This window comes from Oncorhynchus keta, unplaced genomic scaffold (assembly GCF_023373465.1).
Source record: "Oncorhynchus keta strain PuntledgeMale-10-30-2019 unplaced genomic scaffold, Oket_V2 Un_contig_16122_pilon_pilon, whole genome shotgun sequence".
NCBI classification, from domain to species: Eukaryota; Metazoa; Chordata; class Actinopteri; order Salmoniformes; family Salmonidae; genus Oncorhynchus; species Oncorhynchus keta.
The window spans coordinates 1-25,000 of record NW_026279718.1 but is presented as its reverse complement, the minus strand read 5'-3'; the positions used below and the strand labels follow the sequence as shown (position 1 = coordinate 25,000).

The following is a 25,000-nucleotide window of genomic DNA, read 5'->3' as shown; positions in this document are numbered from 1 at the left end:
TACAATGTATATCAACCTTCTGACAGTCTAGAATCTCTATATAACCACTAGAGGGTATATCAACCTTCTGACAGTCTAGAATCTCTATATAACCACTAGAGGGTATATCAACCTTCTGACAGTCTAGAATCTCTATATAACCACTACAATGTATATCAACCTTCTCCAGCTGAATGAAGTGTTACCACAATTAATGTAACACCAATAAGTGATAAATACCAAATACAGTAGCCATGGATCCCAAATACAGTAGCCATGGTTCCCAAATACAGTAGCCATGGTTCCCAAATACAGTAGCCATGGTTCCCAAATACAGTAGCCATGGTTCCCAAATACAGTAGCCATGGTTCCCAAGTACAGTAGCCATGGTTCCCAAATACAGTAGCCATGGTTCCCAAGTACAGTAGCCATGGTTCCCACCCAGGTGGTGAAGGTAGGAAACATCACCACCACTCCGCTGATCCTCAACACTGGGGCCCCACAAGGGTGCGTGCTCAGCCCCCTCCTGTACTCCCTGTTCACCCATGACTGCGTGGCCAAGCACGCCTCCAACTCAATCATCAGGTTTGTAGATGAAAACAGTAGTAGGCTTGATTACCAATGATAACGAGACTGCCAATGGAGGAGGTGAGGGCTCTGGGAGTGTGGTGCCTGGAAAACAACCTCTCACTCAACGTCAACAAAACAAAGGAAATGATTGTGGATTTCAGGAAACAGCAGAGGGGGCACCACCCTATCTACATCTGTTGGGGCCGCAGTGGAGAAGAATGAAAGCTTCAAGTTCCTTGGCGTACACAACACTGACAAACTGAAATGACCCACCCACACAGACAGTGTGGTGAAGAAGGCGCAACAGGGCCTCTTCAACCTCAGGAGGCTAAAGAATATTTGGCTTACAGAGGTGATACAGTCTGTCTGCCACCTCTGCTAATGTCACAACCAGCCAGCCACACGCACACACGACCGCACACACACACACACGGCCACACACACACACGGCCGCACACACACACACACACACGACCGCACACACACACACACGGCCACACACACACACGGCCGCACACACACACACACACACACACACACGGCCGCACACACACACACACGGCCACACACACACACACACGGCCGCACACGCGCACACGGCCGCACACGCGCACACACGGCCGCACACACACGGCCGCACACACACACACGGCCACACACACACACACACAAGGCCACATAAACACACATGTGCAAACACAAACACTTAACTGACCATCTGTTCTCTCCCCCCACAGGCCACCAAACACACACCTGGATACAGCAGGCCAGGACCCTGCCTCCAGGCAACCATTACACACACACACACACACACACACACACACACACACACACACACAAAGATCAAATCCAATCGAATCAAAATCTATTTGATAAATCAAAATTTATTTTCCCTTGTGTACTTTAACCATTTGTACATTGTTACAACACTGTATATATACACATAATATGACATTTGTAATGTCTTTATTGTTTTGAAACTTCTGTATGTGTAATGTTTACTGTACATTTTTATTGTTTATTGAATTTGAGAGACAGAGACAGACAGATAGAGAGAGACAGAGAGAGAGACAGACGAGTGAGAGAGACAGATGAGTGAGAGAGAGACAGAGAGAGAGAGAGAGAGAGACAGAGAGTGAGAGAGAGACAGAGAGTGAGAGACACAGAGTGAGAGAGAGAGACAGAGTGAGAGAGGGAAACAGCTTGTAAGGCAAATTGAACAGAACCACTGAAGCAAGAAAGATCCAAGTGTTTTCCAAATGTGTCCTTATTGGCTCACGAACTCATGAGCTGCAACAAGAGACCAACCAAACGTCTCCTAATCCAGGTGGTGTGACTGTCATGTACATGTGTCACTGTTCCCATGGCGACGTGTGCAACAGGCCTCAGCATATCACTAAGTCCGTGGCCCAAATGGCACTACTTCCCAGGTCAAAAGTAGTGCACTAAATATGGAGTGGCCCAAATGGCACAACATCCCAGGTCAAAAGTAGTGCACTAAATATGGAGTGGCCCAAATGGCACTACATCCCAGGTCAAAAGTAGTGCACTAAATATGGAATAGGGTGCCATTTGGGACTCAGTTTTAAGATTAAAATCAGTGGATCTCTGAAGAACAGAAACAGATTATAAAGCAAGTTGGAGGAAAACCGGGGACACCTAATTAAGATGTAGCCAGGGCAAACCACATACAAAATGTCAGGGTGATGTCGGCTCGAGATAACGCTCAGGGATAGAATTAAAATGAATTAAACATTCACGTGGGTTCTATTCAACTCATGAGATATGAAAAGTTTAAAAGACATCATCGATATGTTAATAATGTTGAAAAACAACAGAGAAGGCTTGTGTATTTCAAAGCATAGATTTCAAGACGAATATTGCTGCCTCTCAGTTAGAAATAACTCTGATATACAGTCGTGTTTGATTTAACACAGAGCCTTCAGAAAGCATTCAACCCCCTTGACTTGACATGTTGTGCCACAGATCTACACACAATACCCCATAATTCCCGGGTGGCGCAGTGGTTAAGGGCGCTGTACTGCAGCGCCAGCTGTGCCATCAGAGACTCTGGGTTCGCGCTCAGGCTCTGTCGTAACCGACCGGGAGGTCCGTGGGGCGACGCGCAATTGGCCTAGCGTTGTCCAGGTTAGGGAGGGTTTGGCCGGTAGGGATGTCCTGGTCTCATTGCGCGACTCCTGTGGCGGGCCGGGCGCAGTGCGCGCTAACCAAGGTTGCCAGGTGTTTCCTCCGACACATTGGTGCGGCTGGCTTCCGGGTTGGATGGCGCTGTGTTAAGAAGCAGTGCGGCTGGTTGGGTTGTGTATCGGACTTTCAACCTTCGTCTCTCCCGAGCGCGTAGCGATGAGACAGGGATACTGGAGTGATGGAGATAGATATGTATAGGGGTAAGGAGACAGGGATACTGGAGTGATGGAGGTAGATATGTATAGGGGTAAGGAGACAGGGATACTGGAGTGATGGAGATAGATATGTATAGGGGTAAGGAGACAGGGATACTGGAGTGATGGAGGTAGATATGTATAGGGGGAAGAAGACAGGGATAATGGAGTGATGGAGGTAGATATGTATAGGGGTAAGGAGACAGGGATACTGGAGTGATGGAGGTAGATATGTATAGGGGGAAGAAGACAGGGATAATGGAGTGATGGAGGTAGATATGTATAGGGGGAGGGGAGACAGGGATACTGGAGTGATGGAGATAGATATGTATAGGGGTAAGGAGACAGGGATACTGGAGTGATGGAGGTAGATGGAGGTAGATATGGAGTGATGGAGGGTATAGGGGTAAGGAGACAGGGATACTGGAGTGATGGAGGTAGATATGTATAGGGGTAAGGAGACAGGGATAATGGAGTGATGGAGGTAGATATGTATAGGGGTAAGGAGACAGGGATACTGGAGTGATGGAGGTAGATATGTATAGGGGTAAGGAGACAGGGATAATGGAGTGATGGAGGTAGATATGTATAGGGGTAAGGAGACAGGGATACTGGAGTGATGGAGGTGGTATAGGGGTAAGGAGACAGGGATACTGGAGTGATGGAGGGATATGTATAGGGGACAGGGACAGGGATACTGGAGTAATGGAGGTAGATATGTATAGGGGTAAGGAGACAGGGATACTGGAGTTATGGAGGTAGATATGTATAGGGGTAAGGAGACAGGGATAGTGGAGTGATGGAGATAGATATGTATAGGGGTAAGGAGACAGGGATACTGGAGTGATGGAGGTAGATATGTATAGGGGTAAGGAGACAGGGATACTGGAGTGATGGAGGTAGATATGTATAGGGGTAAGGAGACAGGGATACTGGAGTGATGGAGGTAGATATGTATAGGGTTAAGGAGACAGGGATACTGGAGTGATGGAGGTAGATATGTATAGGGGGGAGGAGACAGGGATACTGGAGTGATGGAGGTAGATATGTATAGGGGTAAGGTGACAGGGATACTGGAGTTATGGAGGTAGATATGTATAGGGGTAAGGAGACAGGGATACTGGAGTGATGGAGGTAGATATGTATAGGGGTAAGGAGACAGGGATACTGGAGTGATGGAGGTAGATATGTATAGGGGTAAGGAGACAGGGATACTGGAGTGATGGAGGTAGATATGTATAGGGGGAAGAAGACAGGGTAACATCCCTTTGTTAGGTGTGAGAAAGGGGTGTGAAAGGGATAGTTTATTCTGGCATAACACTGACGTCAATGTGTAATAGCACAATCAGCTAAATATATGCAAGTGACAGGTAGCCAAGTGGTTAGAGTGTTGCACCAGTAACCGAAAGGTCGCTAGTTCGAATCCCTGTGCAGAAAAGGTGAAAAATCTGTTGTCGTGTCCTTGAGCAAGGCACTTCACACTTATTGCTCCAGGGAAGCCATTGATAATGGGTGGCTGGAACCCCACTCTCAGGGGGAGTTGGGAAACGCAAAACAAACAAAAAAAACTCTACAACTCACATGTGTGAAATAAGACAAACAGAATCACCCATCATATGATTATTATGTGGGTAAACAGGGTTTATGTGGAATCCTGGGGCCTGTACACACACCTGGTATAAACCTACATTTTCATAACAGCAGCCAGCCAACACATATGTGAACTTGCCAAACTCATTGGTGCAAAAGAGAAGAAATGAATATGTGGTGGGAAAGAAGTGAAAGTAAGAGCTTGGCTTTCTTCAGTCCAGCAGGAATCTAATATGTTTGCCCAGATTGAGCGAACTCCACAAAAATTAAACAAGCTCAAAATCTACATTTTTCTTCAATTAAATACATTCTGAAGTGCTATCCCCAATTTTTGGGTTCTAGGGGAAACATAGTGTTATTACTGTGTATAAGGCCAACAATACAGCATTAGACTCTAGCAAGCTGATACATGATAACACACACACACACACACACACACACACACACACACACACACACACACACACACACACACACACACACACACGCTTATTTTGAGTAAACTTGTTACAGAAGTGAGAGATGACAGGTCTTGACTTGCACATATTGGACTCAACAAACAACTCAGGCAGTATCACCAGGTACTGGGATAGGGGTCAGAGGGGAGGTGAAAACTATAAACCTGGTGTCACCAGGTACTGGGATAGGGGTCAGAGGGGAGGTGAAACCAGGTGTCACCAGGTACTGGGATAGGGGTCAGAGGGGAGGTGAAACCAGGTGTCACCAGGTACTGGGATAGGGGTCAGAGGGGAGGTGAAAACTATAAACCTGGTGTCACCAGGTACTGGGATAGGGGTCAGAGGGGAGGTGAAAACTATAAACCTGGTGTCACCAGGTACTGGGATAGGGGTCAGAGGGGAGGTGAAACCAGGTGTCACCAGGTACTGGGATAGGGGTCAGAGGGGAGGTGAAAACTATAAACCTGGTGTCACCAGGTACTGGGATAGGGGTCAGAGGGGAGGTGAAACCAGGAGTCACCAGGTACTGGGATAGGGGTCAGAGGGCAGGTGAAACCAGGTACTGGGATAGGGTTCATGGGGGGGTGTAACCAGGTGTCCACCAAGGTACTGGGATAGGGGTCAGAGGGCGGAGGAGGTTGTCGTGACTAGTTCATTAAATTTCCATTAAACAAAAAATGTAGATTATGTTGTCTATAGTATGTTAAAAGTATGCCAGTGTCAATGTCATCCTCTTTCATTCTACACCATTCAAATAATTTTATTTTATTTAACCTCTATTTAACTAGGCAAGTCAGTTAAGAACCAATTCTTATTTACAATGACGGCCTACCACGGCCAAACCCTCCCCTAACCTGGACGGCGCTGGGCCAATTGTGCGACACCCTATGGGACTCTCGATCACGGCTGGTTGTGATACAGCCCAGGATCAAACCAGGGTCTGTAGTGACGCCTCTAGCACTGAGATGCAGGGCCTTAGACCTCTGTGCCACTCGGGAGCGAATGAAACTCTACCAGCAGGAAAAAGACCCATCAGAGACCTATCCTCCAGCAGGTCAGATGTCTCTCATAACAACCAGATGAAACAGAGAGGTCACTGTTATCAGTCATATCCCTGTAACCAGGGTCCAATGTCCCCACAGGGGGCTGTACCTGCTCCTCTAGTGGGAGGATGGCTGTGGAGCAGCCTGGCATAAGGCCTTACAGTGGAGCAGCCTGGCATAAGGCCTTACAGTGGAGGAGCCTGACATAAGGCCTTACAGTGGAGCAGCCTGACATAAGGCCTTACAGTGGAGCAGCCTGGCATAAGGCCTTACAGTGGAGCAGCCTGGCATAAGGCCTTACAGTGGAGCAGCCTGGCATAAGGCCTTACAGTGGAGCAGCCTGGCATAAGGCCTTACAGTGGAGCAGCCTGGCATAAGGCCTTACAGTGAAGCAGCCTGACATAAGGCCTTACAGTGGAGCAGCCTGGCATAAGGGCCTTACAGTGGAGCAGCCTGGCATAAGGCCTTACAGTGGAGCAGCCTGACATAAGGCCTTACAGTGGAGCAGCCTGACATAAGGCCTTACAGTGGAGCAGCCTGACATAAGGCCTTACAGTGGAGCAGCCTGGCATAAGGCCTTACAGTGGAGCAGCCTGGCATAAGGCCTTACAGTGGAGGAGCCTGGCATAAGGCCTTACAGTGGAGCAGCCTGACATAAGGCCTTACAGTGGAGCAGCCTGGCATAAGGCCTTACAGTGGAGCAGCCTGGCATAAGGCCTTACAGTGGAGGAGCCTGGCATAAGGCCTTACAGTGGAGCAGCCTGGCATAAGGCCTTACAGTGGAGCAGCCTGGCATAAGGCCTTACAGTGGAGCAGCCTGGCATAAGGCCTTACAGTGGAGGAGCCTGGCATAAGGCCTTACAGTGGAGCAGCCTGGCATAAGGCCTTACAGTGGAGCAGCCTGGCATAAGGCCTTACAGTGGAGCAGCCTGGCATAAGGCCTTACAGTGGAGCAGCCTGACATAAGGGCCTTGAATATGGACTGGGGTAGGGTGACATGTTATTTGGGCCTTATCTCCTCTATAGCAGGTGGGCTCTGACACTGAGACAGACTGGTGGCCCCCTCACAGTGGAGTTAGTACTGAACAACATAACAGTCATTCACTCATTCATTCATTCACTCACTCCTTAATTATCTCTCATACAGACAGGCAGACAGACAGACATAATCAATTATCAGTGAACTGACTAATCAATGATCAGTCAAAAGGCCAGGACACACAGCATTGTGTAATGGATGACATGTACAATATTGAACAGACCACAGGAAGAGTAGCTGCAGCACGAGCTAATTAACGACTTCATGAAAAATACAGACGGTACCTACTGCCGTTACAAACGAGGCCCACTGTAGCTTTCTGAAAAATACTACCGTTCAAATAATAGTAACTGATAATTAAATAAATACAATCTTATTATTCTGTCAAACTAATCTAGTTAGGGAGCAGCATTATTACTGTGTAATTCTTAGGCTGTTTGAGGTAAACCCAGGCCCAGTGACGCGTGAATAACAAGGGGTCGATGCCAACGTTTAGCCCCAGTCATGAAGCAACCTGTTGCCCGCTGTCTGGAGGATACGAGTCGTCTAGTGGATACCGGGAATAGCCCACAAATACCGCCTCCTCTTACATGTACGTCCAAGTCAATCGCGGGTGCTTTGGAACAGGCTACAGTCAATTACACAGGGCGTTAACAAACACTTTAGAAGGTCTAATGTTTAGTTCAGATTGGGTATTCTGGAAGGGAGCCGCGCCAGGGTTATTTGACTCCAGTGCACATGGGAGGAGCTGGGGAAATGCCATTTCAACGGGCGGCAACGTTACACTTTGGAGGTAAATCTCCTATAAACAAGTCATTCCCGTAGGAAAGCGTGTCGTAGATAAAATAATGAGTCTATCTAATCGGAGCCGTGGTACATACATCTTTCTGTAGCTTTTGTGTTTACAACAATAACGTCTGGCTACAATGTTGCCGAATAGGCCTGGCGATACATGTTTTATCCACACAGCGTAGCAACAATGTAACAACTTGCAACTTGCTGGACGAGGTTGTTGGCTCCTCAGTAGAGCGGGTGTCGACGTGCTGTGTTGGCCACGCAGAGAGTTGACAGCTCTTTCGTAAGACTGACAAGTCAAAGACAAACCTTCAGTAAGTAAGACAGTCAAATGAACCCTCAACGGCAGTCTAGAAGACCCCGCTCACTACACCGACAAAAACAACACAATGCACTGATTCATACCCGCTTTAGTCGGCTATAAGACGGTCTATTCCTCTGAGGGAACACATGAACACATGGAATAGTATAATACACAACATACCAACATTGTGTTAATATTAAACCCCAGTGAAACGAGACACCTCTTTTCCTCCACCGCGAAATACATTTTCCCTCCTATCTCGCGCTGCACAAGAGCCCAACAACTCGAGACAACAGCTAAGTAAAGCTGCTGTAATTAGAGTTAATTACAACAGACATGCTGTCAGAACTACCATATAACACACTACACACACTCAACACATGTACATGACTGCTCTTTCCTGAGACGCACACACTCACGGCAATTAGACTGTCCACTTCTCAGCCCAGTCAGAAGTGGGCTTCAATCTAGAAAATCACTTTTAAAATGTCACCTACCTTCTTCTCATAAATCCGGTTAGTCCAGTTATGTCAATTATCCGTATCCGGCGTCAGATAGAACCGTTATCCGTTGAGGAACCGTTACAACCGATAGAAAATGCCTCTTTTCGGAGCAGTTGATATTTTTCTCCTCTATTGCCAGCACTACCAGTAGATCCCGAGCCAGGGCGCTTCAGTGACGTAAGGATCGGGATGCGCGTTCACGAGAATGGCCTCCCTCTACTCCACCGCCGTACGTGCACGAGTCTTTCAACATCAGACGCTGGCGGGAGTGCGCTATGCTTGAGGTCACGAGAGAAATGAACGGGCTTTCCTCTGTAGCAGAGAGACTTTCACAATAGAACACACTCTATTCTGGACCCTTACTCGAGCAGCTCTTTGATTACTGGTCAGGTATTTCAAACAGAAGAGGGCGCACTTGGGTAAACACTTCCTAACCTCATCACAGATCATGATAACAGTTTATTGTCAATCCCTCTGAAGTTCTAACACTGTTTGGAAACGACAACAAGCGTTTTAATGTAAGTCTAGCCGTTTGTAGTGTGCCCATGACATTGTGTTTCAAGTACTTTGAGAGCTATACACAGTATTATGTATTTTGTTGCCTACAATTTACTTTTGTGTATGTCTAAGTATGTGTGTGTAGGCCTGTACAGCAATGTGTTCATTGTAATCCACTGTCAATGACAGTTGTGATAATTCCAGCTGTCAGTGTTGACCACCTCCCATACTGACCCAGTCCAGTCCCCTGGCGCCAAGGTGGTGCAGTGTGTGTACCCCTTACACACACACACACACACACACACACACACACACACACACACACACACACACACACACACACACACACACACACGTTGTCACCCATCCAGACGTGGCCCAAGGAATGTGTCTGGTTCGGTCACCTGAGTGGCCATAGACCAAAGCCTTGATCATGTAATTACTTATTTGTCCAGGGTTGGTTAGGTTACTTTATAAATGTAATCTGTTACAGTACAGTTACTAATTACCTGTCCAATGTAATCTGTAACAGTTACTAATTACCTGTCCAATGTAATCTGTTACAGTACTAATTACCTGTCCAATGTAATCTGTAACAGTTACTAATTACCTGTCCAATGTAATCTGTAACAGTACTAATTACCTGTCCAATGTAATCTGTTACAGCACAGTTACTAATTACCTGTCCAATGTAATCTGTTACAGTACAGTTACTAATTACCTGTCCAATGTAATCTGCTACAGTACCATTACCAATTACCTGTCCAATGTAATCTGTTACAGCATAGTTACTAATTACCTGTCCAATGTAATCTGTTACAGCACAGTTACTAATTACCTGTCCAATGTAATCTGTTACAGCACAGTTACTAATTACCTGTCCAATGTAATCTGTTAGTTAGTAATTACCTGTCCAATGTAATCTGTTACAGTACTAATTACCTGTCCAATGTAATCTGTTACACAGTTACTAATTACCTGTCCAATGTAATCTGTAACAGTACTAATTACCTGTCCAATGTAATCTGTTACAGCACAGTTACTAATTACCTGTCCAATGTAATCTGTTACAGTACAGTTACTAATTACCTGTCCAATGTAATCTGCTACAGTACCATTACCAATTACCTGTCCAATGTAATCTGTTACAGCATAGTTACTAATTACCTGTCCAATGTAATCTGTTACAGCACAGTTACTAATTACCTGTCCAATGTAATCTGTTACAGCACAGTTACTAATTACCTGTCCAATGTAATCTGTTAGTTAGTAATTACCTGTCCTATGTAATCTGTTACAGCACAGTTACTAATTACCTGTCCAATGTAATCTGTTAGTTAGTAATTACCTGTCCAATGTAATCTGTTACAGCACAGTTACTAATTACCTGTCCAATGTAATCTGTTACAGCACAGTTACTAATTACCTGTCCAATGTAATCTGTTACAGCACAGTTACTAATTACCTGTCCAATGTAATCTGTTACAGCACAGTTACTAATTACCTGTCCAATGTAATCTGTTACAGCACAGTTAGTAATTACCTGTCCAATGTAATCTGTTACAGTACTAATTACCTGTCCAATGTAATCTGTTACAGTACTAATTACCTGTCCAATGTAATCTGTTACAGTTACAAATTACCTGTCCTAATTACCTGTCCTAATTACCCAAACTCAGTAACGTAATCTGATTACTTTCAGTTACATTTTGATTAGAAGAATACTAAAAGGATCCATCAATCGCATTTGTCATCACAGTGGTCTCTGATTGGTGGTCATCAGTTGGTGTGTCATCACAGTGGTCTCTGATTGGTGGTCATCAGTTGGTGTGTCATCACAGTGGTCTCTGACTTTGTGGTCATCAGTTGGTGTGTCATCACAGTGGTCTCTGACTTTGTGGTCATCAGTTGGTGTGTCATCACAGTGGTCTCTGACTTTGTGGTCATCAGTTGGTGTGTCATCACAGTGGTCTCTGACTTTGTGGTCATCAGTTGGTGTGTCATCACAGTGGTCTCTGACTTTGTGGTCAGACTTGCTCAGGTGGAATAAAAAAATTAAAAAAATTTAAAAAACCTGAAGGCCCATACAGTCAAAAATGTGATTGTCCTGTGTTTTATATACACCAATTTTACAAAACATTAGGAACACCTTCCTAATATTGAGTTGCACCCCTTTTTCCGAGAGGGTTCCAGGTGTGTGGAAAGCGTTCCACAGGGAGGCTGGCCCACGTTGACTCCAGTGATTCCTACAGTTGTGTCCAGTTGTCTGGATGTCCTTTGGGTGGTGGACCATTCTTGATACACACAGGAAACTGTTGAGCGTGAAAAACCCAGGTGCGCCTTACCACCATACCCTGTTCAAAGGTGCTATTACATTCTGAACGGCACACATACACAATCCATGTCTCAATTGTCTCAAGGCTTACAAATCATTATTTAGCCTGTCTCTTCTCCTTCATCTACACTGATTGAAGTGGATATAATAGGTGACATCAATAAGGGATCATATCTTTCACCTGGTCAGTCTATGTCATGGAAAGAGCAGGTGTTCCTAATGTTTTGTCCACTCAGTGTATATTTCCTCACTATGAGGTTGGAATAATACTGTGTGGTGAAAATGATGATTATGCTCCTTTTAATATAAGAGCTGTTTGAAAAGGCCGCCTGAAATTTCAGCCTGTTTTGGTGGGATGGAGTTTTGCCCTGCCTGGTGAAATCACCATCTGGTTAGTTAGTTAATCGACCAATAAGAAAGAGCGTTCCAAACCTCTCTGCCAATAACAGCTAGTTTTCAGTTTTCCCTTCCCAACTCAGACCAATAGAAATTGTTCTTTGCCAAGAAGCAATTTTTTTGTTTATTTTTGACCATTTTAATTGAAATCACAATAAGGCACTTAAAATTGTGAGTTAGAAATTATTTGATATTGAGATAAAAAGAGCTGCATTCGACCTTTAAAATGGCATATATTATTATTATTATATTATTATTATAAACTTGCTTCTTTTGTCAATGCTTAACGGAATGTCATTGAGAAAACAGAAAGCTGTCATAATGTATTTTTTTTGCAAAACATCCTTTTAAAAAAAAGTAATCTAAGAAGTAATCATCTCGTTTTTCCTAAAGTATCTGTCATCTGAATACAGTGTTTTTGCTGGTAACAGAAGTGATTACAGTTACATTTTTTGTTGTAATCAGATTACATGATTAGTTACATTTTTTGTTGTAATCAGATTACATGTAACTGATGTCATCATTTACTCCCCAGCCGTTTAAATTACTTATCCTTAATAAACACATTTATTCAGTATCACGTGTCTCAGCCCTCACTGTAACAGAACATTTGACCAAGACAAGGTTGTTGTATGGAGTTTATTGCATTAGATACACACTTTGGACACAGTGAGTATCATTCTTATATTAGTAAAATAACGACCACTAGTAGTCACTGTTTCCCCTTATATTATCTGAAGACCCTATGGTCTGTAGCCATTCTTGGAAATCCCAGACCAAGGACATGCTTGAACATTGTTAAATTGTGGGGTAGGCAACCCGCTTGTCTAGAGAGACTAATCTGTAGCCCAAACACTGTCTTTAATTTGATTTCTGAGCCATACACATTAGAATAAGACAATTCTACTTTTTGACATTTAAATGATTAATATCTTTCTTTTACAAATCTCTTCTGATAAAAAAAAGTTACAATAGAAGCAATAGAAACAATAGTAAACCCGTATTGCCGCGTTTTGAAAGATATATCAGTCTGAAGTATATCACTCTAGGTTGTGGGGTACAGGTCAGTCTACTGTCTAGGTTTTGGGTTCCAGGTCAGTCTACTGTCTAGGTTTTGGGGTACAGGCCAGTCTACTGTCTAGGTTTTGGGGTACAGGCCTACTGTCTAGGTTGTCAGGTACTACTGTCTAGGTTGTGGGGTACAGGTCAGTCAGGGTTGTGGGGTACCAGTCTACTGTCTAGGTTTTCTACTGTCTAGGGTGGGGTACAGGCCAGTCTACTGTCTAGGTTTAGGTCAGGTCTAGGTTTTGGGGTACAGGTCAGTCTACTGTCTAGGTTTTGGGGTACAGGTCAGTCTACTGTCTAGGTTTTGGGGTACAGGTCAGTCTACTGTCTAGGTTGTGGGGTACAGGTCAGTCTACTGTCTAGGTTTGGGGTACAGGTCAGTCTACTGTCTAGGTTGTGGGGTACAGGTCAGTCTACTGTCTAGGTTGTGGGGTACAGGTCAGGTCTAGGTTACAGGTTCTTCTGTCTAGGTTTTGGGGTACAGGTCAGTCTACTGTCTAGGTTGTGGGGTACAGGCCAGTTTTCAGTCTAGGTTTTGGGGTACAGGCCAGTCTTCTGTCTACAGGCCAGTCTTCAGTCTAGGTTTTGGGGTACAGGTCAGTCTACTGTCTAGGTTGTTGGGGTACAGGTCAGTCTACTGTCTAGGTTGTGGGGTACAGGCCAGTCTTCAGTCTAGGTTTTGGGGTACAGGCCAGTCTACTGTCTAGGTTTTGGGGTACAGGCCAGTCTTCAGTCTAGGTTTTGGGGTACAGGCCAGTCTACTGCACTCTGCGGTGATGAAGATGTTGATGATGGTCTAGGTTGGTGATGAAGACAGGTCAGTCTACTGTCTAGGTTTGGGGTACAGTCTACTGTCTAGGTTTTTGGGGTACAGGCAATCTACTGGGTTTTAGGGTACAGGCAGTCTGTTCATGATTGTGGGGTACAGGCCAGTTTTCAGTCTTGGTTTTGGTTGTACCAGTCTTCAGCTGGTTTTAGGGTACTTCAGTCTACTGTCTGGTTTTTGGGGTACAGGTCAGGCAGGTCAGTCTACTGTTGTTTTGGGGTACAGGTCAGTCTACTGTCTAGGTTGGACAGGTCAGTCTACTGTCTAGAGGTTGTACCAGTCTACAGGTTGTGGGGTGGTTTAGGGGTAGGTCATTCTTCAGTCTGGTTTTGGGGTACAGGTCAGGTCTAGGTTTTGGGGTACAGGCTAGTTTTGGGGTACAAGTCTTCTGTCTAGGTTGTGGGGTACAGGCCAGTCTACTGTCTAGGTTTTGGTGTACAGGTCAGTCTACTGTCTAGGTTTGGGGTACAGGGTAATATCAGTCAGGTTGTGGGGTACAGTACTGTCTAGGTTTAGGGGTACAGGTCAGTCTACTGTCTGGTTGTGACGTTGTGTTACTGTCTAGGTTTTGGGGTACAACAGGTCAGTCTACTGTCTAAACAGGTCACTACAGTGGTTTTGGGGTACAGGTTCAGTCTACACATACGTTTGTTTCATCACAAAACTGGAGTCTAGGTTGTGGGGTAAACATCTGTCTAGGTTTTGTCCAGGCCAAGTCTAATAGGTTTTGGGTACAGGCAAGTCTTCTATCTAGGTTTTAGGGTACAGGCCAGTCTACATTGTAACTTGGTTTTGAGGTAAACCAGTCTTCTGTCTATTTTGACAGGCCAGTCTTCAGCTTTGGTCAAACTTCAGTTTACTCTTCTGTCTAACAACTACTGTCTAGGTTTTGAACTACAGACCAGTTACTCTCCAGTTTTGGGGTACAGCTACAGACAACTGATCTAGGTTTTGGGGTACAGGCCAGAGTTGACAGACAATGTTGATGATGGCGAAGACGTCTAGGTTGTGGGTTAAGCCAGTCAAGTGATTTAGAACTACTAGGAGTTACCTCAGCTCAGACTTGTTCAGGTCAGCTACACAGAGACAACTGGTTTAGAACTACAGAGTTACCTGACAGACAACTGGTTTAGAACTACAGAGGACTCCAAAGAGACTACAGACCTGTTTAGACTGGTTTTTGAACTACAGAGTTACATCCAGTCAGCTACAGACAACTGGTTTAGAACTACAGAGTTACATCCAGTCAGCTACAGACAACTGGTTTAGAACAAACAGTCAGTTACATCCAGTTGGTCAAACTTTACAGACAACTGGTTTAGAACTACAGAGTTACCTCCAGTCAGCTACAGACAACTGGTTTAGAACTACAGAGTTACCTCCAGTCAGCTACAGACAACTGGTTTAGAACTACAGAGTTACCTCCAGTCAGCTACAGACAGACAACTGGTTTAGAACTACAGAGTTACCTCCAGTCAGCTACAGACAACTGGTTTAGAACTACAGAGTTACATCCAGTCAGCTACAGACAACTGATTTAGAACTACAGAGTTACCTCCAGTCAGCTACAGACAACTGGTTTAGAACTACAGAGTTACATCCAGTCAGCTACAGACAACTGGTTTAGAACTACAGAGTTACCTCCAGTCAGCTACAGACAACTGATTTAGAACTACAGAGTTACATCCAGTCAGCTACAGACAACTGGTTTAGAACTACAGACAACTGGTTTAGAACTACAGAGTTACATCCAGTCAGCTACAGACAACTGGTTTAGAACTACAGAGTTACATCCAGTCAGCTACAGACAACTGGTTTAGAACTACAGACAACTGGTTTAGAACTACAGAGTTACATCCAGTCAGCTACAGACAACTGGTTTAGAACTACAGACAACTGATTTAGAACTACAGACAACTGGTTTAGAACTACAGACAACTGATTTAGAACTACAGAGTTACATCCAGTCAGCTACAGACAACTGGTTTAGAACTACAGACAACTGGTTTAGAACTACAGACAACTGGTTTAGAACTACAGAGTTACATCCAGTCAGCTACAGACAACTGATTTAGAACTACAGACAACTGATTTAGAACTACAGAGTTACATCCAGTCAGCTACAGACAACTGGTTTAGAACTACAGAGTTACATCCAGTCAGCTACAGACAACTGATTTAGAACTACAGACAACTGATTTAGAACTACAGACAACTGATTTAGAACTACAGAGTTACATCCAGTCAGCTACAGACAACTGGTTTAGAACTACAGAGTTACATCCAGTCAGCTACAGACAACTGGTTTAGAACTACAGAGTTACATCCAGTCAGCTACAGACAACTAATTTAGAACTACAGAGTTACATCCAGTCAGCTACAGACAGACAACTGGTTTAGAACTACAGAGTTACATCCAGTCAGCTACAGACAACTGATTTAGAACTACAGAGTTACATCCAGTCAGCTACAGACAACTGGTTTAGAACTACAGAGTTACATCCAGTCAGCTACAGACAACTGATTTAGAACTACAGAGTTACATCCTGTCAGCTACAGACAGACAACTGGTTTAGAACTACAGAGTTACATCCAGTCAGCTACAGACAGACAACTGGTTTAGAACTACAGAGTTACATCCAGTCAGCTACAGACAACTGGTTTAGAACTACAGAGTTACATCCAGTCAGCTACAGACAACTGATTTAGAACTACAGAGTTACATCCAGTCAGCTACAGACAACTGGTTTAGAACTACAGAGTTACATCCAGTCAGCTACAGACAACTGATTTAGAACTACAGAGTTACATCCAGTCAGCTACAGACAACTGGTTTAGAACTACAGAGTTACTGATTTAGTCACTACAGACAACTGGTTTAGAACTACAGAGTTACATCCAGTCAGCTACAGACAACTGGTTTAGAACTACAGAGTTACATCCAGTCAGCTACTAGACAACTGATTTAGAACTACAGAGTTACATCCAGTCAGCTACAGACAACTGGTTTAGAACTACAGACAACTGATTTAGAACTACAGACAACTGGTTTAGAACTACAGAGTTACCTCCAGTCAGCTACAGACAACTGGTTTAGAACTACAGACAACTGATTTAGAACTACAGACAACTGGTTTAGAACTACAGAGTTACCTCCAGTCAGCTACAGACAACTGGTTTAGAACTACAGACAACTGATTTAGAACTTGGTTTAGAACTACAGAGTTACCTCCAGTCAGCTACAGACAACTGGTTTAGAACTACAGACAACTGATTTAGAACTACAGACAACTGATTTAGAACTACAGAGTTACCTCCAGTCAGCTACAGACAACTGGAGCCCTGCCTCTGCTATTCCAGCTACATTTCAACATTTAAACATCATCAAATCAACAATAACAATATATGCTTAGTTTAATACACTGAAAACAAACTTAAAGATACCAAAAACGATTTAGTCAATCAATGTAGCTACATATCATGTGGCTGTCCATGGTTACTGATGTGTGTGTGTGTGTGTGTGTGTGTGTGTGTGTGTGTGTGTGTGTGTGTGTGTGTGTGTGTGTGTGTGTGTGTGTGTGTGTGTGTGTGTGTGTGTGTGTGTGTGTGTGTGTGTGTGTGTGCCCTTGCATACGTATGCAAGTAATTCTTTATTTCTTGACCCTACTTGTGGACTAGTTGAATACCTACGCCTTCCTCCTCTCTTTCATGTTGGCTAAACGGTCCATGGCTCTGTACACTTTTAGTTTTAGTTTTCACAGGCTAACTAGCTAAAATGCTTGCCAGCCTAACTTCCTCACATGGGCTAGTTATGAACCAGCTAAGTTAGCTAGCTAGTTATGAACCAGCTAAGTTAGCTAGCTAGTCATGAACCAGCTAAGTTAGCTAGCTAGTCATGAACCAGCTAAGTTAACTAGCTGAACCAGCTAAGTTAACATGAACCAGCTATGTTAGCTAGCTCGTCATGAACCCGCTAAGTTAGCTAGTTAACGTGATTCTACTAGACTACATCCAGGCTACATATTGAACTTCAATGGTCTCCAGCCAGTGGCAGCAGCTACTCTTCAGCAGCTACTCTTCAGCAGATACTCTTCAGCAGCTACTCTTCAGCAGCTACTCTTCAGCAGCTACTCTTCAGCAGATACTCTTCAGCAGATACTCTTCAGCAGATACTCTTCATACTCTTCAGCAGCTACTCTTCAGCAGCTACTCTTCAGCAGCTACTCTTCAGTAGATACTCTTCAGCAGCTACTCTTCAGCAGCTACTCTTCAGCAGCTACACTTCAGCAGCTACTCTTCAGCAGCTTCTCTTCCTGGGGTTATATGATATATGCATTTATGGTTTGATCAGAATTGCAATCATAATCATTGGCCTGTACAGAGAATTAAGTCAAAACCAGAAGTCCAAATCCCCATCTCCATCTATGGGTTAGGAAAGGGCTGATTTAGCAGCTGGCCAGTGCAGGACATCAACACAAACAGACCAGAAACAGACACGTTTTTCTGACAATGATGACATTTTGCATAGGATGTGATTTGATTGGTGTGATGCCAAATCCAAACTGTCCTCCCGTGGGGAGTTTTGCTGCGCCAGGACAATACATTGTTTAGCTCATCTCAACGCTGAGGTTATTAAAGATCCCATGGCACTTATCGTAAGAGTCGGGGTGTTAACCCTCGGTGTCCTGGCTAAATTCTCAATCTGGCCCTCAAACCATCACGGTCACCTAATAATCCCCAGTTTACAATTGGCTCATTCATCCCCTCCTCTCCCCTGTAACTATTCCCCAGGTCGTTGCTGCAAAAGAGAATGTGTTCTCAGTCAAATCTTACCTGGTAAAATAACAGATAAATAAATAATAAATAAAACGCTGATTGGCAAATGATGTATTATTTATTTATTTTTTATCAATGGAGGCGAAACGGTTGATGGCATCAATCAATGAAACGCTACAGTGGCAACATGTTATCATGTTTAGTTCCAGACAGCATCAGATACATGGGCTACACACACTGAGACAGAGGGGCGCTGTTTCCCTGTTCAGACAGCATCAGATACATGGGCTACACACACTGAGACAGAGGGGGCGCTGTTTCCCTGTTCAGACAGCATCAGATACATGGGCTACACACACTGAGACAGAGGGGGCGCTGTTTCCCTGTTCAGACAGCATCAGATACATGGGCTACACACACTGAGACAGAGGGGGCGCTGTTTCCCTGTTCAGACAGCATCAGATACATGGGCTACACACACTGAGACAGAGGGGGCGCTGTTTCCCTGTTCAGACAGCATCAGATACATGGGCTACACACACTGAGACAGAGGGGGCGCTGTTTCCCTGTTCAGACAGCATCAGCTACATGGGCTACACACACTGAGACAGAGGGGCGCTGTTTCCCTGTTCAGACAGCATCAGATACATGGGCTACACACACTGAGACAGAGGGGCGCTGTTTCCCTGTTCAGACAGCATCAGATACATGGGCTACACACACTGAGACAGAGGGGCGCTGTTTCCCTGTTCAGACAGCATCAGATACATGGGCTACACACACTGAGACAGAGGGGGCGCTGTTTCCCTGTTCAGACAGCATCAGCTACATGGGCTACACACACTGAGACAGAGGGGCGCTGTTTCCCTGTTCAGACAGCATCAGCTACATGGGCTACACACACTGAGACAGAGGGGCGCTGTTTCCCTGTTCAGACAGCATCAGCTACATGGGCTACACACACTGAGACAGAGGGGCGCTGTTTCCCTGTTCAGACAGCATCAGATACATGTTTCCCTGTTCAGACAGCATAGATACACTACACTGAGACAGAGGGGCGCTGTTTCCCTGTTCAGACAGCATCAGATACATGGGCTACACACACTGAGACAGAGGGGGCGCTGTTTCCCTGTTCAGACAGCATCAGCTACATGGGCTACACACACTGAGACAGAGGGGCGCTGTTTCCCTGTTCAGACAGCATCAGATACATGGGCTACACACACTGAGACAGAGGGGGCGCTGTTTCCCTGTTCAGACAGCATCAGATACATGGGCTACACACACTGAGACAGAGGGGCGCTGTTTCCCTGTTCAGACAGCATCAGCTACATGGGCTACACACACTGAGACAGAGGGGCGCTGTTTCCCTGTTCAGACAGCATCAGATACATGGGCTACACACACTGAGACAGAGGGGGCGCTGTTTCCCTGTTCAGACAGCATCAGATACATGGGCTACACACACTGAGACAGAGGGGCGCTGTTTCCCTGTTCAGACAGCATCAGATACATGGGCTACACACACTGAGACAGAGGGGCGCTGTTTCCCTGTTCAGACAGCATCAGATACATGGGCTACACACACTGAGACAGAGGGGGCGCTGTTTCCCTGTTCCAGACAGCATCAGATACATGGGCTACACACACTGAGACAGAGGGGCGCTGTTTCCCTGTTCAGACAGCATCAGATACATGGGCTACACACACTGAGACAGAGGGGCGCTGTTTCCCTGTTCAGACAGCATCAGATACATGAGCTACACACACTGAGACAGAGGGGCGCTGTTTCCCTGTTCAGACAGCATCAGATACATGGGCTACACACACTGAGACAGAGGGGCGCTGTTTCCCTGTTCAGACAGCATCAGATACATGGGCTACACACACTGAGACAGAGGGGGCGCTGTTTCCCTGTTCAGACAGCATCAGATACATGGGCTACACACACTGAGACAGAGGGGGCGCTGTTTCCCTGTTCAGACAGCATCAGATACATGGGCTACACACACTGAGACAGAGGGGCGCTGTTTCCCTGTTCAGACAGCATCAGCTACATGGGCTACACACACTGAGACAGAGGAGCGCTGTTTCCCTCGATCGGATGATTTCTCTGCTGAGATTCAGACACTTGAGAATTGACGGAGAAGTATGAAAACACAGGTCAAATATTTTGGGAAGCCTGTTGGTCAAATATTTTGGGAAGCCTGTTGGTCAAATATTTTGGGAAGCCTGTTGGTCAAATATTTGGGGAAGCCTGTTGGTCAAATATTTGGGAAGCAAATATTTGGGGAAGCTGTTGGTCAAATATTTGGGAAGCAAATATTTGGGAAGCTGTTGGTTAAATATTTGGGGAAGCCTGTTGGTCAAATATTTTGGGAAGCCTGTTGGTCAAATATTTTGGGAAGCCTGTTGGTCAAATATTTGGGGAAGCCTGTTGGTCAAATATTTGGGAAGCTTGTTGGTTAAATATTTGGGGAAGCCTGTTGGTTAAATATTTGGGAAGCCTGTTGGTCAAATATTTGGGGAAGCCTGTTGGTCAAATATTTGGGGAAGCCTGGTCAAATATTTGGAGAAGCCTGTTGGTCAAATATTTGGGAAGCCTGTTGGTCAAATATTTGCCTGGTCAAATACATAAATACAAATATTTGGGAAGCTCAAATATTTGGGGAAGCACTGATGCTACAAAATACACTCCACTGATGCTACAAGGTTTATAACTTTAGGGACGAAGATGATTGTTTCAAGGTCAGTAAATTAACAGTTTCCAACACATTGGTTGAAATTGTGAAATGGACTGTGTGCTTCTGTTGCCCCTCGCATGGACCTCTTCCAGGCTTTTTTACTGTAATGACACTTGACAATTCCAGACTCACCCATGGCGACAAACAGCACCCCAGCCAGCACCTGGAAGAGCAGCGACGACCCGATGAGGACCAGGACGGTGACGTAGTACCTGTAACGACGTATCATCTCTTACACTCATCCTGCCTGGTGGCCAAAACCAGACTGGTTTACACTGAGTCAGGAATCTTTATTGTCACAATTATTTTACACACTCAAATATCCACTTGTGTTTTAAATGATCAATACCTGAAGTCTGGCCCCTGCTCCAGGACGGCCTTCAGCTGGGCAGCGTTGGCCATCAGCAGGGCCACGTCTAACATGCTCCCTGCCACCGTCTTCTTAGTGGCATAGTGGTTCATATTTAGACTGGTGTTACCACCCTGAGAGAGAGAGAGAGAGAGAGAGAGAGAGAGAGAGAGAGAGAGAGAGAGAGAGAGAGAGAGAGAGAGAGAGAGAGAGAGAGAGAGAGAGAGAGAGAGAGAGAGAGGAGAGAGAGAGAGAGAGAGACAGAGAGAGAGAGAGAGAGAGAGAGAGAGAGAGAGAGAGACAGACAGAGAGAGACAGAGAGAGAGAGAGAGAGAGAGAGAGAGAGAGAGAGAGAGAGAGAGAGAGAGAGAGAGAGAGAGAGAGAGAGAGAGAGAGAGAGAGAGAGAGAGAGAGAGAGAGAGAGAGAGAGAGAGAGAGACATATGAGTAAGGCCATGTCCAACATTCTCTCTGCTCTGGTCTTCTTAGTGACATAGTGTTTCAGGTTGAGACTAGACCCTGAGGGAGGGAGGGAGGGAGGGATGGGTAAGTTAAATCCTTTACCCACTAGTTGTTTCTCACCTTTATACAGTAGATGGAAGCAAATACAATCTGTAATCTGAACCCTTGTCAATTCTCCTAACGCACCAATAGATGGCAGCACAGTATCCAGAATACAATGTAGGAAACAGTGGTGAGGGGCGGGGACTATACAGTAACACAATCCAGGTGTTTAAAGCTCTTAGAGATTCACCCAGAAAGACTCACATCTGTAATCGCTGCCAAAAGTGCTTCTACAAAGTATTGACTCAGGGGTCTGAATACCTATGTAAAATAGATATTTCTGTTTTTCATTTCTCTGTGTGTGTTACAGTGTGTCCATCATGGTGTACGTGCTGTGTGTGTGTTTGGGTGTGTCCATCATGGTGTACTTGTGTGTGTGTGTGTGTGTGCGTGTTAGAGTGTCTATCATGGTGTACGTGCTGTAGACCAGTAGACCATCAAACTCCACCAGACCAGTAGACCATCAGACTCCACCAGACCAGACCAGTAGACCACCAGACTAGACCAGTAGACCATCAGACCAGACCAGTAGACCATCAAACTCCCCCAGACCAGCACTATACCTCATCGGGTCTAGTTCACCCACACAGAGTGTGTGTGTGTGTGTGTACAGCAGGCCACCTTGCTTCCACAAAGCAGCTGTTTCAGTAGTGTTATTAACATAGTAGAAGAGAGACCGAGCACGCTACCTATAATCCACTAATGTTGCTCTGGAGGAGAAGTACAGGGAAGAAGAGACAATTCACTACTAGTTATCAACACAAGGGGGCACTATGCATCAACAAACTGCTATGCTGAGTGTTTTTCTAAAAGACCACTGTCATTGTAATACCAGTAGAGGGCAGCACTGACCATCAGATCTGCAGATCTGATGCATGATGATTGATTGTGTTTGAGATATGAAACAAACCACTTGAAATTGTAAGGTGTAATTATCCGGTAGTTGAAACAATAGATTTTATAGATGTGACTGTACTGTTTCCCCAGACTGCATGGAGCCAACTTTTCTCTTTGAGAAGTAATGTTTGTGTATGCATGTGTGTGTGTGCGTGTGCGTGTGCGTGTGTGTGTGTGTGTGTGTGTGTGTGCGCATGCATGTGTGTGTGTGTGCGTGTTTGTGTGTGTGTGTGTGCGCGTGTGTGTGTATGCGTGTGTGTGTGTGTGTGTGTGTGTGTGCGCGTGTGTGTATGTGTGTGTGTGTGTGCGCGTGTGTGTATACGTGTGTGTGCGTGTGTGTGTGTGTGTGTGTGTGCGTGTGTGTATGCGTGTGTGTGTGTGCGTGTGCGCGTGTGTGTGTGTGTGTGTGCGCGTGTGTGTGTATGCGCGTGTGTGTGTATGCATGTGTGTGTGTATGTGTGTGTGTGTGCGTGTGTACAGTAATAAGGGAGGGTTTAGGGGGCGATACACTGTACAGTAATATAGTTGTCCTGCTGAGGAGAGGGTTTAGGGGGCGATACTGTACAGTAATATAGTTGTCCTGCTGAGGAGAGGGTTTAGTGGGCGATACTGTACAGTAATAAGGGAGGGTTTAGGGGGCGATACACTGTACAGTAATATAGTTGTCCTGCTGAGGAGAGGGTTTAGGGGCGATACTGTACAGTAATAAGGGAGGGTTTAGGGGCGATACTGTACAGTAATATAGTTGTCCTGCTGAGGAGAGGGTTTAGGGGCGATACTGTACAGTAATATAGTTGTCCTGCTGAGGAGAGGGTTTAGGGGCGATACTGTACAGTAATATAGTTGTCCTGCTGAGGAGAGGGTTTAGTGGGCGATACTGTACAGTAATAAGGGAGGGTTTAGGGGCGATACACTGTACAGTAATATAGTTGTCCTGCTGAGGAGAGGGTTTAGGGGGCGATACTGTACAGTAATAAGGGAGGGAGGGTTTAGGGGCGATACACTGTACAGTAATATAGTTGTCCTGCTGAGGAGAGGGTTTAGGGGGCGTTACTGTACAGTAATATAGTTGTCCTGCTGAGGAGAGGGTTTAGGGGGCGATACTGTACAGTAATATAGTTGTCCTGCTGAGGAGAGGGTTTAGGGGGCGATACTGTACAGTAATATAGTTGTCCTGCTGAGGAGAGGGTTTAGGGGGCGTTACTGTACAGTAATATAGTTGTCTGAGGGTTTAGGGGGCATTGCACTGTACAGTAATATAGTTGTCCTGCTGAGGAGAGGGTTTAGGGGGCGTTACTGTACAGTAATATAGTTGTCCTGCTGAGGAGAGGGTTTAGGGGGCGTTACACTATACAGTAATATAGTTGTCTGAGGGTTTAGGGGGCATTGCACTGTACAGTAATATTGTTGTCCTGCTGAGGAGAGGGTTTAGGGGGCGATACTGTACAGTAATAAGGGAGGGTTTAGGGGGCGTTACACTGTACAGTAATATTGTTGTCCTGCTGAGGAGAGGGTTTAGGGGGCGATACTGTACAGTAATATAGTTGTCTGAGGGTTTAGGGGGCGTTACACTGTACAGTAATATAGTTGTCCTGTTCTACTGGGGAGAAAAGGGAATGGTTCCCCCTCTTCTACTGGGGAGAAAAGGGGATGGTTCCCCCTCTTCTACTGGGGATTAAAGGGAATGGTTCCCCCTCTTCTACTGGGGATTAAAGGGAATGGTTCCCCCTCTTCTACTGGGGAGAAAAGGGGATGGTTCCCCTCTTCTACTGGGGAGAAAAGGGAATGGTTCCCCCTCTTCTACTGGGGATTAAAGGGGAATGGTTCCCCCTCTTCTACTGGGGAGAAAAGGGGATGGTTCCCCTCTT

At 45.4% G+C, this 25,000-nt stretch overlaps 1 long non-coding RNA gene across 8 annotated transcripts; it reads left to right on the top strand.

Annotated features, from left to right (window-relative positions):
* Positions 1-12,738: 12,738 nt before the first annotated feature.
* Positions 12,739-14,331, top strand: LOC127919254 (uncharacterized). Of its 8 annotated transcripts, XR_008102361.1 has the most exons (8): positions 12,739-12,992; positions 13,024-13,054; positions 13,217-13,340; positions 13,371-13,420; positions 13,467-13,509; positions 13,654-13,715; positions 14,200-14,261; positions 14,314-14,331. It is a non-coding gene; the product is annotated as an uncharacterized LOC127919254 (long non-coding RNA). The 8 variants fall into 8 exon arrangements; XR_008102354.1 differs by lacking the exon at positions 13,024-13,054 and having other exon boundaries at positions 12,741-12,992; XR_008102357.1 differs by lacking the exon at positions 13,024-13,054 and having other exon boundaries at positions 12,741-13,023.
* Positions 14,332-25,000: the final 10,669 nt, after the last annotated feature.